Consider the following 15,220-nt stretch of genomic DNA (forward strand, 5'->3'; position numbering starts at 1 on the left):
CGACTCCCACATGAAAACTTAATGTAAGTAAGTAGGTAAGTGCCTAGATTTCAGAATGTGTATGTAAGCAGTACTTATATTCAAAAATAGTTTTTAGCTTCATAAGAAGCCTAAAAAATGGTTTGGTTAGGTTACCATTCTCATGAAGTGCAAATATTTATCTAACAAAGATTGTCATTGTCTTCTTCTATCGTGTGGGTTGTGAGGTGAATTACCAACCTCATCAATCCTGGTATCAGGGTTACTACAAAAGCCAAAGGCCCCTGACATGCCTCATGTAACGACTACGTACATACCAACGGGACCAACGGGTGATTTTTGTGATATGTCTCCACCGGGATTCGAATCCAGGACCTCCGGATCGTGAGCTCAATGACTGGACCACGGAGGCCGTGTCATTGAGAGAATATGTTATCGGCTAGTGAGTGCGTAACTAACGCTCTCGCTCAAAGTACAGTCATGAGCAATATAATGTACCCACTTTAGGACTCTGTCGCACTAACATATATTATTTGACATTTGGTAAGACTTACAGTTCAATTTGTCAAAAAAGTTAATGTGACATGGTACCAAAGTGTATACATGTTAATGCTCGTGACCGTACCTATGCAGGTGTACTTCTTCGCATTTTTTTACCAGTTTATTATGTATTACAGATAAGAGCCTCAGTAACTACCTACAGCTTTTTCGCGTTTTTACGACTGGATCACATTTTACTATGATTTCGCGTGTCGAATCTCTGTCATTTGGTAGAAAATTGGTATAGATTCTTGTGTCAGTATTAAAGATTTATTAACATTCGGTTTATTTACACACACTGTTAAAACCTGATAGATAAGAGATACATACATAATGTCTAATCGGGGTGAGCAGGGACTATGGAATTCCATTTGCTTCGATCCTGACATACTTCCTTTGCTTCCTCCACATTCATCAATCGTTTCATACGCGCACGTCGGTTCAGAGTAGATCGTACTGAATAGAATATATTAACAAACAATAAAGTAAACAAAACAATTACCTACAAATAGACAATGTCCCCGTCGGGAATCGAACCTGGACCTCCAGAACGTGCGCCGAATGCTCAAACCATTAGACTACAGAGGCTGTTGCAGGAGTAAGATATAATGCGGAAGTGCCTTTTCAATTTGTGGGAGGTGCTACATCTTCCAGGTGATATTATCAGGAGGAGTATGATATCAAAACGAAGGAAGGAATAGAAAATATTTGTTAAAACAAACAGTAGGTGGGTACATATATTGTACTAAACGGATCAACTAGAAACTGTACAACTATTTTTCTTCCGTACGGCTCAATTATTAAGGAAAAGAGTTAGTTAGTTGTTCAGTTCGGAATTCTATAGAAATGTAAAGTGGTTTAATATGATTTACTTTTGAGTAGTTGGATCGGTGGGAAGAATTGCACATACTGAATTCCTATCGGAACAACCAGTTGATCCGTTTAGTTGGTCGGAGTAATCCTGTATGTAAGACAGAAATGAACGTATATTTGAAATGAAACTGCAAGAAACACACAGGGGCACTGTGTCGTAGTTTACTTCGCGCATATTGAAATGCGAACATTACTCACTTTACTATTTTGAATGAAACTGAAACTTCCGTTAGTAGAAACAGGAAAACGCACTCGTGGCGAGATTGTGTGCGGAACAAGGATGACGTCACTCCTCCCTAGGAGCGATAACGCAAATTGTTGGAATCCTATCGTCCTATTTCAACTGCACATGGGAAACAAAGATATCAGACCGCCCCGGCCGGCCCCGCCAGAACCGGAGTCATTGAACTAAGTATGCACGCTCGGCTACTGAAAATTCAATTCTATGCAGATGTACTAGATTCATAAATAGGACGCATCTTGATTATTTAATTAGAAAACCTGTGTATGATACCAATTCTCATTTTATAGAACAAGCATGTTGAAAATAAACTTGCTTTTTACGCCATAAGGCATACCTACTTATATTTCCAAATTCAAATTCAAAAATATATTTATTCAATAGGTAACATAGTTACAATTTGAATCGTCAATTGTTACATCTCATCCGAAAACTACTGCAGATTCTCACAACATGTATTGCCGGGGAAAAGAAGCTGCAAGAAAAACCTCGGCACAGGGTCCTAGGCGTTCTATTTTTTTAAAAAATATATAATATATTGTTATACAATTGAGTAATTTAGCTGCCTACATCAGTTCTCAGACAGTTAATCCCCTGCAATTATATCTTCTAAATAATCATTCATTACCCTTATACGTACGTAATCTTTTTTGCAAAGTTTCTGTTTAACTACTGTCTTAGAACAGTTGAAAGGCAAATTCTGAATGTCAAACGGATATAATAAATATATAAAGAAAAGTAAGTAAGTAAGTATACGATATTTTTCGGTGTATTAATAGTCTTTGTATAAATACTTAGTAAGATATTAGAGCCTACGTGGTCTAGTGGTTAGAGCGTGAGGCTCACGATCTGGAGGTCCGGGTTCGATTCCCAAATCACTTTGTAAGACTGTCCTTTGTTTGGTAAGGACTTTTCAAGCTTGAATCATCTGATTGTCTAAAAAAGTAAGATGATTCCGTGCTTCAGAGGGCACATTAAGCTGTTGGTCCCAGCTGTTAGCAGTAAAAGTACCTTCACCAACCCGCAGTGGAGCAGCGTGGTGGAGTATGCTCCATATCCCCTCCGGTTGATTAAGGGGAGGCCTGTGCCCAGCAGTGGGACGTATATAGGCTGTTTATGATGATGATGAAGATATTAGAAGAGAAAATGGCTGTATAAAATCGTAAGCCAGTGTTTCACGAGCGTTAGTTTGTTTATTAAAGTTACCAAGCTGTGCTACGACCTTCATTAATAATATGATTTAAGTACTTACATATAAATTGCCTAGTTATAATATTTTATATCTATACGTTCCACCAAAGTGTAGAAACATATACCGAGTGTATAGTGTAGATATAATTATGTTTATAATGAATTTGAGACAGATCGAAGTTTCAGCGGATATGCCGCACGGACATATAGTTGGTGTTGATCGATCGAACGCCTGTGGAATGCTCGTGACACTTTAAACAAACATCAAATCAAATCAAATATACTTTATTGCGCACAACATACAAAACAAATTTACACAAATGGATGATAGATACAGTTCGATCTGGCGGCCTTATTCCTAAGCAGCAATTTCTTCCAGGCAACCAGTGGAAAGGAAACATTTATCACAATTTGGTGCGGGACGCAACATCTTGTATAAAATTATAAAATACTAACATGAAAAAGACAAATAAACATAAATTAAAAAATAAATAAATAAATAAAGAATAAAATAAAATAGAATATTAAATACAAATATAAATATTTATATCACACGTATACATTATATTAATATCTACACAGCGACAAACATCGTCATCATCATCATCAGCCCACTGCTGGGGCACGGGCCTTCCCTGGATAGGTAACAATTATAATATACCTATATGTAAGTACTATAAAAGGTTAAAGCGCACTGCATTCTTCCGGATCGTACGCGCTGGCAGAATTTTCAGTTATATAACTCAGAACACATAAGGTCGATTTAGAAAAAATCAACTCGTTCGCGATTTCACCCAGTAGATAGTAAGTAAATGATATAAACTTAGAAATGTGCAGTGTTCGACATTATGTGCCGTATATTAAAACATAAAATTCCGAGTAATTTCAAATTATTCGGTATGTATTCAGCGTATTCACATTACGCGCTCTTCGAAAATCGCATTTCCGAAAACAAGCGAATGCAAATTTCCATGTTGATGAATTATGAAAATTATCCCCTCCGGACTCGTGTATCGTGTATCAAAATTTGAATTCCGAACTAAGTACTTTATTGTTGTTTTGTTCGCGGTATTAAAACGAAAAATTCAGAATTTCCAAATTTATTAGGAATTAAGTAATTTGAAACACCATCGAAACAATATTATTTCAGATCACCCTTTGATATGTTCCAAGCGGGGTTTCATTAAACCTACCTCAATACCTCTCGAATCTGGCATTAATTATTATTGTATTAAAAAGCGAACCCATTGGGTGGTACACTGATTGAATATAATTATGATTAAAAAACTACCATCTCATTAGGCGACAAACCATCAACAGCCAAAAAGCAAAAAATACCCTCATTGATTTAAAATGTGTTGCTGTTGCAATTTCTTGTCATTTCTTCTCCTCAGCCTTGCGAAATGACTTGAATTCAAAAAGCGGCCAAATAGTTCGTAGTAACTTTTGATGTTTTAACTATGAAAGTAAATTACGGTTTACGATTTATGATGTATTAAAAAAACTACTTACTGGTTCAAACCAAATTTCGTTGGTAGTTTGCATGCTAATCTACATCATATATTTTTTTTAGTTTTATCCTCCTCTTATTTTAGAAGTTACAGGGGGGGACACATTTTACCACTTTGGAAATGTCTCTCGCGCTAACTATTCAGTTTAGAAAAAATGATATTAGAAACCTCAATACCATTTTGGAAGACCTATCCATAGATACTCCACACGTATGAGTTTGATGAAAAAAATTTTTTTTGAGTTTCAGTTCTATGTATGGGGACCCCCAAAATTTATTGTTTTTTTTCTATCATTGCGTAAAAAACTTAATGCGGTTCACAGAATACACATATTTATCAAGTTTCAACAGTATAGCTATTATAGTTTCGGAGAAAAGTGGCTGTGACATACGGACGGACAGACATGACGAATCTATAAGGGTTCCGTTTTTTGCCACTAGGCTACGGAACCCTAAAAATGTCACCCTTCAACAAGTTGACCTTTAACAAGTTTATCCATGATAATTACATTGAATAAATGATTCTGATTTCTTAAGCGTGGCCACTGAATTTTTAAATTAGTGTAAGAGTTCAGTTTTAATTGCAAAACTAGTTATCGTTCCTTTCTCTGCCCCAGCCGTAGCCGGCAATTTTATTTCACAATGTAATTTTCTTTAGCATTTCGTTTGGCGCCGGCCCGGAGTGAATAATTCACTTTATTTTTCTAGGGGTGTCGCCGTAAGCGACAGGTACTCAGGAGGAGAATGGTGATAATTCACTAAATAACTCCTTGCAAGTGTCATGCCAACAATATCCATTTTTTTTTTAAAGTTTACTTGGTTGGGCACGTTAAGCCGTTGGGCCCGGTTAGTACTTACTGATGTAAGTAGTAGCCGTGTTATATGAACCATGTCAGAGGAATTTGGCGGGGTTGGTGAACTACCCACCCAACACGATAGTAGAAGAAGTTGAAAAAGTTTTGTTCCTTACATGTTTAGAGTTAGAGTAATAAATAAGTATAAGTAATTCCACGATATGATTATGTCCTTTTTTGACGTCATAGAACTGTTTTTGTTAAGTTGATTGGATGTACGCCTTCCGAATAAAATTCTGGTAACGTGTGACTATTCCTATTCAAATACTTAAGTCTGTTAATTTCAGGGTAGTATCCAGCTAGTCAAACCAGTTAAATTTTACTAAACGTCAAAACACGAAATTACTATGGAATTTGTATGAAAAAGCAACCTGTGACGTCATCGAAAAACATGACAAAATGTCGAACTTACTATTATATTTTTCTTTATTTAAATTCATAAGTCCTAGTATGGCTTTGTAATAGACAACATTGGGCCCCATTCCACTTGCGTCAGACAGAGTACTGCGGGGCGGAAGGCAAGAGAGAAACTACTGCCCTATTTTTCTCTAAAAAAGTATCATAGAAAACGCTGCACCGACAAGAGCGTGGCTCTTAAATTGAAGATGATGATGAGAAAACAGAAAAGTCTTGACACCTTTAGATCTGTCTTAATTTGGTTATCAGAAAATTTCATAATTTATCTTTGATACCTACCCAGTTACATGAAATTGATACGTTTTTAAATACCTTTAACTTACAATCAGACTTTGTCCCCTGTGCGGCCTATTGTTCATTATTCAGTGCGATAAAATGAACAATGTCAAGGTCCCATTGGATGAATGATTGCATCCCAGTGGAATCCCTATTAGCTGAGCGGCGTTTTAATGGCCACTTCGTCGCTTATATTGCCAAGACATTACACCAAGTCCAGTATTGCTAATACCCTGTTTATAGCTGTGCAGCGCTACATATCGGAAAAGTACGTGTGAAGCGACTTGTTGAATCGCTCAGCGACGCGTCGGCATTTTTGATACTTCTTGTGTTTTGGTGGTTAGTACGCCAAAACACAAGAAGTATCAAAAATGCTACATATTAGAAGTATTTAAATTTATTAAGAAGGTTGGATATTTTGTTTAAGACGGTCGCTGATATTAATACTTGAAGGAGACGGCTACCACACGAACTATCAAGGGACTGCTGTCAAAGAACTACACTTTGTTTGTAAAGCCCGCATAACATGTGCATGAGAGTATACAATAAGATACCTGAACAATTTAAAAATGGACCTACTAAAATAATGACTTGTAAATTACGAGAATGGCTAATTACTAATAGTTTTTATATTAGCGTTGGGCTCACGATCCGGAGGTCCTGGGTTCGATTCCCGATAGGGTCATATCGCAAAACAATACTTTGTGGTCTCTAGTTTGGTTAGGACATTACTGGCTGATCACCTGATTTTCCAAAAAGTAAGATGATTTGTGCTTCGGACAGCACATTAAGATGTTCGACCCGGTTACTACTTACTGATGTAAGTAAGTAGTCGTTACATGAGCCATGTCAGGTGCCTTTGGCGGCTCAATAGTAACCCTGACACCAGGGTTGATGAGGTTGGTACTCCACCTCACAACCCACACGATAGAAGAAGAATAGTTTTTATAGTAAGTATTAATGATTTTTTTATACTTTTAATATATGCATGCTAATAATAATCAGCAAGATAGAGATTCTGTAACACTGACTTATACCATAGGTATTGTGACTCTGTACCCACCTATCCTAAACAAATCAATGACTTCAGTTTTCTGATTACGTTCATCGTTACTATCGCGTGCCATACTATGCGAAAAATCTACAATAAGTCAAAAAAGAAACTGTCGTGTGAACGACGACGCCCACGTAAAGGCGCTAGAAAAAGTATATTATCTTAAAAATATTATAAATACTTTATCTATTTAGTATGCTCCATACCCCATTGATTAAGGTGAGCCTGTGCCCATATATTTGTGTTAATATTTATTTAAAAGCTTTTATCTGTCACTCCATGCAACATAAAAGATTGGTTCCAAGCTTTTCTTACTTTAAATATTTTGCAGCTACGGTTTTAAACTTGAATTCATAAGTAGAAACACTAAGTTCTTTAACTTAAAGTATTACATTCATGTTTATGAATCTGAGTACTTACAGACATACGATACGAAAAGAAATTCAGAAAACTTAGTAAGTACTTTTTGTTCGATGAAAAGAATACTGTTGGGTAGTGAGCACACTTCAGTAGCCTCGTGTAAGACTTTGCAGATAGTTTGCCAAGAAAACTTTGCAAGCCTCATACGCGTTGTGTTTGTAGAAAACAGTATTAAAATGTTTAGTTTTATATGAAATGAGGAAATTTCCAGGCTACGTTTCTCCAAAACAATATAGACGGGGCTTTACAGATTTTCCTTCGTTTAACCTTCTAGTTTAATGGATAACACCATGCATCTTTTATCTTTGTCTTTAGGTATACATGATGACCCTTTTCATTACACCCAGTATCAAAATAAAGTGAAGGAACATTATTCTTTTTTTTTTTTAGATTTTAGTATTGTGTTTATATGTGCAATAAAGCGTTTTTGTATTGTATTCTAATTCTATGCATGATGTGATCTAAATATCAAGCGACAATTATTTTTATATACTTAAGTATTATGCTTCTACCATTACATTCAATTTTGGAATAACTATAATATCGAGGAAATAGGTAAATATCACGTCGTTTACAACGCCATCTATATTGTTTTTGGAGAAAGTAGCATAGAAAGTCCCTTATTAATACTTCATAACAAATGAGTTCGATTTTAGTTTTCGTAATTTGAAAAAATCTGATGACGTCATCGGAAGTTATTGGCGCGTACCACTGTATGGCATTCCGAATTTTTTAAATCAACAGTTACAAATCAGTGTATTTTTTTCCTTACTTTCGTAGAACTTCTATTAAGAATATTGTTCACGTAATTAATCATTTGGCCGTAAATTGTAATTGTTACCAAGTTGCCAGAGCTCAGAAAGTATTGTGCCGTTCTCCGTAGTATCATTTTTCTCACCGTTAACTGTTAATTATAATGTATACATTATATTAATATGTATACATTATATTAATGTATACATTAAATTAATATACATCATATTAATGTATACATTATAATCGGAACCCCGAATTAAATATTTATGTCTGTAATCTATTGTGCAAGTATGCTAAATAAAGCAGCTGCGACCACTCTAAGTAGGATTTTTTTTTGTCTAGTCCAGCAGAGAATTTTAATATTTATGAAAGAATATATATTATGTTCATGTTCTACAAGAGCAGTTCCCAATTAGTGGAACGGGTGCTCGCAACTCAAGGGACATTCAGGTTGCTGGAAGAGCTACGCGGAGTCTGAATCGACATTCTCTCGGTATAACGATGTTGCTGACGAGAAGTATGCATGGACATGAGGTACCGGCAATCGTAAAAAAATCAAAAAATCGTTCCTTCTTTAAAAGAGCTACGAGTAGGAGTATTTTTTTTAACTTTTCTCTTAGTCGAAAATACACAGCACACTTTAACAGCCTCCGTGGTCTAGTGGTTAGAGCGTTAGACTCACGATCTGGAGGTCCGAGTTCGATTCCCGACGGAGACATTGGCGAAATCACTTTGTGAGACTGTCCTTTGTTTGATAAGGACTTTTCAGGCTTTTTTTGTCGTGACTTTATGTAGATTTGCCGCAGATGGCATTAACTACTTGGCTGGAATCTTTTCAGGCTTGAATTACCTGATTGTCCGAAAAAGTACGATGATTCCGAGCTTCGAAGGGAACCTTAAGCCGTTGGTCCCGGCTATCAGCCGTAAAAACACCTCCACCGACCCGCATTGGAGCAGCGTGGTGGAGTATGTTCCATACCCTCTCCGGTTGTTTGAGAGGAGGCCTGTGCCCAGCAGTGGGACGTATATAGGCTGTTTATGTATGTATGTTAAGTAAAATAAAAGCCATAAAAAGCTATCAACTCACTCTTTCACTTTCTTAAGGTGTGTACATACAGGCAAACAGGCACATCGCAAAAACCTATAGTAACATACTTTACATCAATGGCAAAAACATGTGCTTACAGTTGCAGTGCACGTTAGTGCACACACATGGGACGCGCCTGTCCGTCCGTCCTTTTACTTTTTTTTACAACGATTTTGTATGGAGCTTCGAAGCTCTAAAAGTATTTCAACTTATTTCAAATACAATACAAGTCTAGTACAAGGGTACGCGGATTTAAACCTTTTCAGAGTGGTAGGCAACGTGGGGCAAATTAATTAGGAACCCTTATATAAAACATAAATAATCCAAATATAATATTTGACAAACAGTGTACAACCACATTCTATTTTTAGGTCGCTATGGTACTAAATATGGCAGATCAAAACTTGTACGTAAAATTAATTCTGAAATAACTCATTGCTACATACATTCACCTAACGGAATTAATTTAGGTACCTCTAACTAGCCCAATTGTTAATATAGTCGTGAGCTTTATAACTCCTCATATCATTAAATCTTTCTTCTTCTTCGTCGTTCCCTCACTGCTGAGGATCGCGACCACAGGTTATGGTTTTCCACTCGGTACGGCTATATGCTGCGTGGACCGCTCTCTGCATGCTGCCGCCCACCGTCTTCTTCAGGATGTTCTTGTGGATTAAGTCTTTGCATAATGTGAATTCTTTCGAGCAAGCATCTTACCTACCTAAAGCAAACGATTGAGAAAACTTCATTAGCGCGTTTTAGGCCCGACATTGTGATTAGCTGTAGGTGTTCATTAACATCATGCCTCGACGCTTGTAAACATTCCAGCGGGGTCTGCATAGTTCGCTCTATCTTGCCAGCGCGATTTATATCGCGGTTATCGACTAATAGACACAATGCTTCCTACATACGGCGTACGTCTATTGTAGATGCCCACGATATTCTTCACTCCACGCGAGATAACCGGTTATTACACTAACTAATCCACCCAGACCTTGCGTCAAGGTTACCTCGAGATGAGGAATATTGACGCTATTAGACTAGCGATCTTGAATTCGTCGTTACCATGGTTACGCCCCACGAATTCGCTATTAGACTGTACGATCCTGATTTTTTTTTCTTTTTTGAGGTGTCTTATTCTAGATTTGCCGCAGATGGCATTAACTACTTGGCCGGAAAAATGTGGAACGCTGAAGGCACTCACCCGGTACAACGTTTAAGACAACAGGCCTGGCGCGCACCTTGGCTCAGGGCGTCGTCTGAGAGGAAAAATATTGGAAAGATTTAATCGACCCTAGTCCCGTCCTTAAGCGGGATGTAAGCCGCAACTACCAGGGGATATGAGTGGTGCGGAGCTGAATCGAAAAAACGTTTTGAAGATACGTACGATCCTGATCGCCACGCTCGTAACCTTGACCGCTATAATATTATAATAACTGCAATCCAAGTGTACGAATTCGTATACTACGCGATACTTGTATAAGTTACTAAGTATTGTGTAGTATAAGAATTCGTACAGTATCGTCGTGTATGAGTGTGCTTATTTATCGTAGCGCGTGTATACACATCGGCGACGTCGTATCTACAAATGCGTAAGTCATGCCGTTCCCAGAGACTATTTTCGTATGTCACTAGCTTGTCGCATTCACACATAATACATCATGTCATGTATGTTTCGTACGCTTAATGAATATAAAATCTGCTCCGAGGTTGAATGTCTTATAACATCAATATATAGTGAGGCACTGATGACATCGCTAAGGATTAATTTACTAGATTGGGGAGCAGTGACATGAAATGCTTTGTTATTTGATCAAATCACTACTAGTCCACACGACCAAGGTTCCTCCATTTGATCGAGGAGACACCTGTGCCCAGCAGTGGGACAAATATAGGGAACATGCAAGGTTTTAGTGACATCGTAACGAAATCTTTTAGGGGTGGACAGGGACCTTCTAGGGAGATGCAAAAGTATGGAACGGAAAAAAAACACTAAAATTTTCATGAATTTTCCCACGGGAAAATCCACTTAAAATATCAAATTAGAATCATGGTCTGAATCATTCCCCTCAGTATTTGTTACGATATCACTAAACCCTATCTACTTGTATGGCCACTCGTATGTACTTGTATTGGGTGTAAGTGACATCGTAACAATTACTGTGGGGGATGATTCAGCTCATTATTCTGAGTTAATAGCAAGTGGAATTATCGCAAAAGTATAGACTTGAAAATAATTTTAAAAAAGCACAAAAATACGTGAATTTTGTGAAAGAATATTCCACTTGATATAAATTCAGAATCGTGGTCTGAGTCATCCCCCTCAGTATTGGTTACGATGTCACTAATTGTGATGGAGTCTCATGGACATGACGGCATTAATACTTTGTTACATTTGATATCTTTACTTTATCCGTTTTAGGGAACCGAATAAAACAAGGTGTATTGACGGGATTTCCATTTAAGTACGAGTGAATGAATGATGGTCGCAGTCCGCATATCATTTATTTGAGTGACAGACACATTTCCCTCAGAGAACGTCTGGCACGGATAGCTGTCGCTGTCACATCACACAAGTAAGCGGGTACATTCCCGTTGTACCGTTAATAATCTTCTATTCCAAAGGTCGCCTGGTAGACTTTGCTATTTTAGCACTTAGCCATCTAATATAGCATTACGCCTCCGTGGTCTAGTAGTTAGAGTGTTAGGCTCACGATCTGGAGGTCCGGGTTCGATTCCCGATGGGGACATTGTCCTTTGTTTGGTAAGGATTTTTTAGGATTGAATCACCTGATTGACCGAAAAAGAAAGATGATTCCGTGCTTCGTAGGGCACGTTAAGCCGTTAGTCCCGGCTATTAGCCGTAAAAACACCTTCACCAACCCGCAGTGGAGCAGCGTGGTAGAGTATGCTCCATACCCCCTCCGGTTGATTGAGGGGAGGCCTGTGCCCAGCAGTAGGACGTATATAGGCAGTTTATATATATTATATATATGTCGTGGCCAGATCATAGAATTGACCATTTCATGAAATGATCGACCATTTCATGAAATGGTCGTATTTCATGAAATGGCCAACTTCAACTGACCATATCGTTTAAACGTCAGCGTTTAATGATATTTCCATCCACGTTTGGCCATATCATTAATGTAGGGTGTCCATGATAAGTGGTGTATTAAAAACGCGAAATAATGTAGGAAATAATGTATTACTCTAGTACAAAGTACAAAAATGTTTAAAAGTCAAATAAAAATTAAAAAGTCATTTTCGATTAACGGAGTGTTGATGTAGTTGACATATACGCCGTAACTGCATCTCGTTTTGAAGTCGTCGTCATATTTTTTGACACTATTTCATGCCATTGGTCATCATTCAGTATATTTTTCGTGTGTAAGATAAACATACTGGTGGCGTAGGGGTGGCCCAAGGGCCACCCCCGCCGCACCCTAACCTACCGTTATGCCTTGTAAAAATTATAAAAAAAAGGATTATGATAATTTAAATTATGACAAAAACATTTATGCGTTTTAATAGAATCCCGTTTCAAGTAGTTAATGCCATCTGCGGCAAATCTACAATAAGTCACGTCAAAAAAAGAAACTTTACGGACAGTAGGATCGTCTATATTTTTCTTTTTAATATTAATATCTCTTCATTCGCAGTTTTAATTATATCATATTTTGAAATCCAATAATAATCCATTGATTTACGTAGCGTGGTCACTCGACCTTCATTATTTGCCATATAACCTAAAAATAAAAATAAAGTTGCTGTCTACTGTTAATACGAGTTTTTCTTTTCACCTTAGTGTCAAAACATTGCTTCACTGCACTTTTATCTTGTATTTGCTCATTATTATTCGTATTATTCGCGTTCACACAAGAATAATTATTGTCCGCCGCCATTATGCAAAACAAAAACACAGCGACACCAGCGCCACTACCGGTGGATAATGTTACTATTTTACGATATGATCGCTAACGTTTGGCCATATCATGAAGTAATCATGCATTTAGTTGGTCATATCGTTAAACGTTTTGTGTTCATTGATCTGGCCAAACCACATCATGATGTGGCCAACGAATGTTGTTCTATTTCATGAAATACGACCATTTCATGAAATGGTCGATCATTTCATGAAATGATCAATTCTATGATATGGCCACGATATATATATAGCATTACGCCTGTATCCCCGAAGATTACTTTTTTTGACGTGACTTATTGTAGATTTGCTGCAGATGGCATTAATTACTTGGCTGGACAAATGTGGAGCTCTGAAAGCTCTCACCCGGTACAACGTTTAAGACAACAAGCCTGAAGGTGCCCAGTTGGGTGCGAACATCGGCTCATGTTTGAAAGAATTAGTTGACCCTAGAGGGTCGATAGCGAGAAGCGCTGATTGAGGGAAATCGTCGACCACGCCGGCGGGGTCGGTATCGGGGCCCTGAAGTGTTTGGTGTCGCGAGCTGATTGGCTGCCTCTATGGCTCGAGTAATCGGGTCGTCGGGATCGTATATTACGTCCTTCAGACGCCGATATTTTTCATTACCGTCCCTAAGCGGGATGTATTCGGAAGCCGCAACTACCAGGGGTTTTGGATGGTGCGGAGCAGAACCTGTATCCTCGAAGGGATACGCTGATGTGTATAATATAACACACTCCTCGCCAGCTGTGTTTCAGTCCTATGTAATAGGGGGCGAGCATAGTCAATGCCATCTGACACACATACCTGATTGATAATTTTCTTTTTTTTTTAACTTTTTTATCCCTTTGGGAAAGGCAAAGGCAAAGCCGTGCAGCCGTCGTCTGTGTGACTGTTATGACATATATTTGCATGCCAGTGTTGGTGAAATGTACTGAAACCTGAAACTCTACCATAATTGTAAAAAGATCTGTAAAGTACGTATATTTCTTGCAATAAATGATTACTATTTCTATCTATTCTGTATATATGTGGGATGGGGCATGAAGAAAACGATTACTATTTCTAATTAACTTCGTTTATTTTACAACGTTGTATAATTTTGTACTTTTCTGTTATTCAAAAAAACCGTCCGCCATTTTTCTGTCATTCTGCCATCCTCTCTTCTGTCTCGCTCACTCGTCGCTCTCTCTTTCACACACTTTGCGTTACGTTTCATTCAGCCTACCATTCCTACATATATATTTGTCTTTCTTTCTGTATGCATACAAACTCTTGCTTCCCAACTCGCGGTGCATACCGCCTCGTGTGTGAAGAGCTTAGAAAAACTTCTGTCCTATGACAAAGCCTTTGAGTTCACGCTCAAGTTCATAAAGGTTCAATTACAATGTCTCCCTTGAAAAAGCTAAATGATGCGAAATACGGTCCTTGTAATCTCGTTTATTAAACAGAGCTTTTTAGCTTTTGAACGAGTAGGCACTTACCTCCTTATCGAGTAAGTATCGAATACCCAAAGTTATTCAAGCTAAAATAGGATTACCGATTATCTGCCATATTCGAAAAATTCTGAGTTTTTTGTCTCATTGTATTGTTAGTTATTGTTGTTGTATTTTTATCATTAGTCTTATGCTCGGTCTTCTTCTTCTATCGTGTGGATTGTGAGGTGGAGTACCAACCTCATCAACCATGGTGTCAAGGTTACAATACAATACACAATACAAATACACTTTATTGCACCAAAATAAAAAGAAATAATTACAAAAAGTCTCTTAACTAAGTACATGGCAAATGGCGGCCACTGGTTACTGTCATCATCATCATCATCAGCCGTGCTGGGCATAGGCGTCCCCCAAAGATCTCCACGACGATCGGTCCTGCGCTGCCCGCATCCAGCGGCTTCCCGCGACCTTCACCAGATCGTCGGTCCACCTTGTAGCGGGCCTACCCACTGAGCGTCGTCCGACACGTGGTCGCCATTCCAGAACCTTTCCGTCCTAGGTTACTGGTTCACCCAAGGTTACTGTGGAGCCGCCAAAGGCCCCTGTCATAGCTCATATAACGACTACTTACTTACATCAGTAAGTAGTAACTTAGACT

Source organism: Pectinophora gossypiella, chromosome Z (genome assembly GCF_024362695.1).
Source record: "Pectinophora gossypiella chromosome Z, ilPecGoss1.1, whole genome shotgun sequence".
NCBI lineage: Eukaryota > Metazoa > Arthropoda > Insecta > Lepidoptera > Gelechiidae > Pectinophora > Pectinophora gossypiella.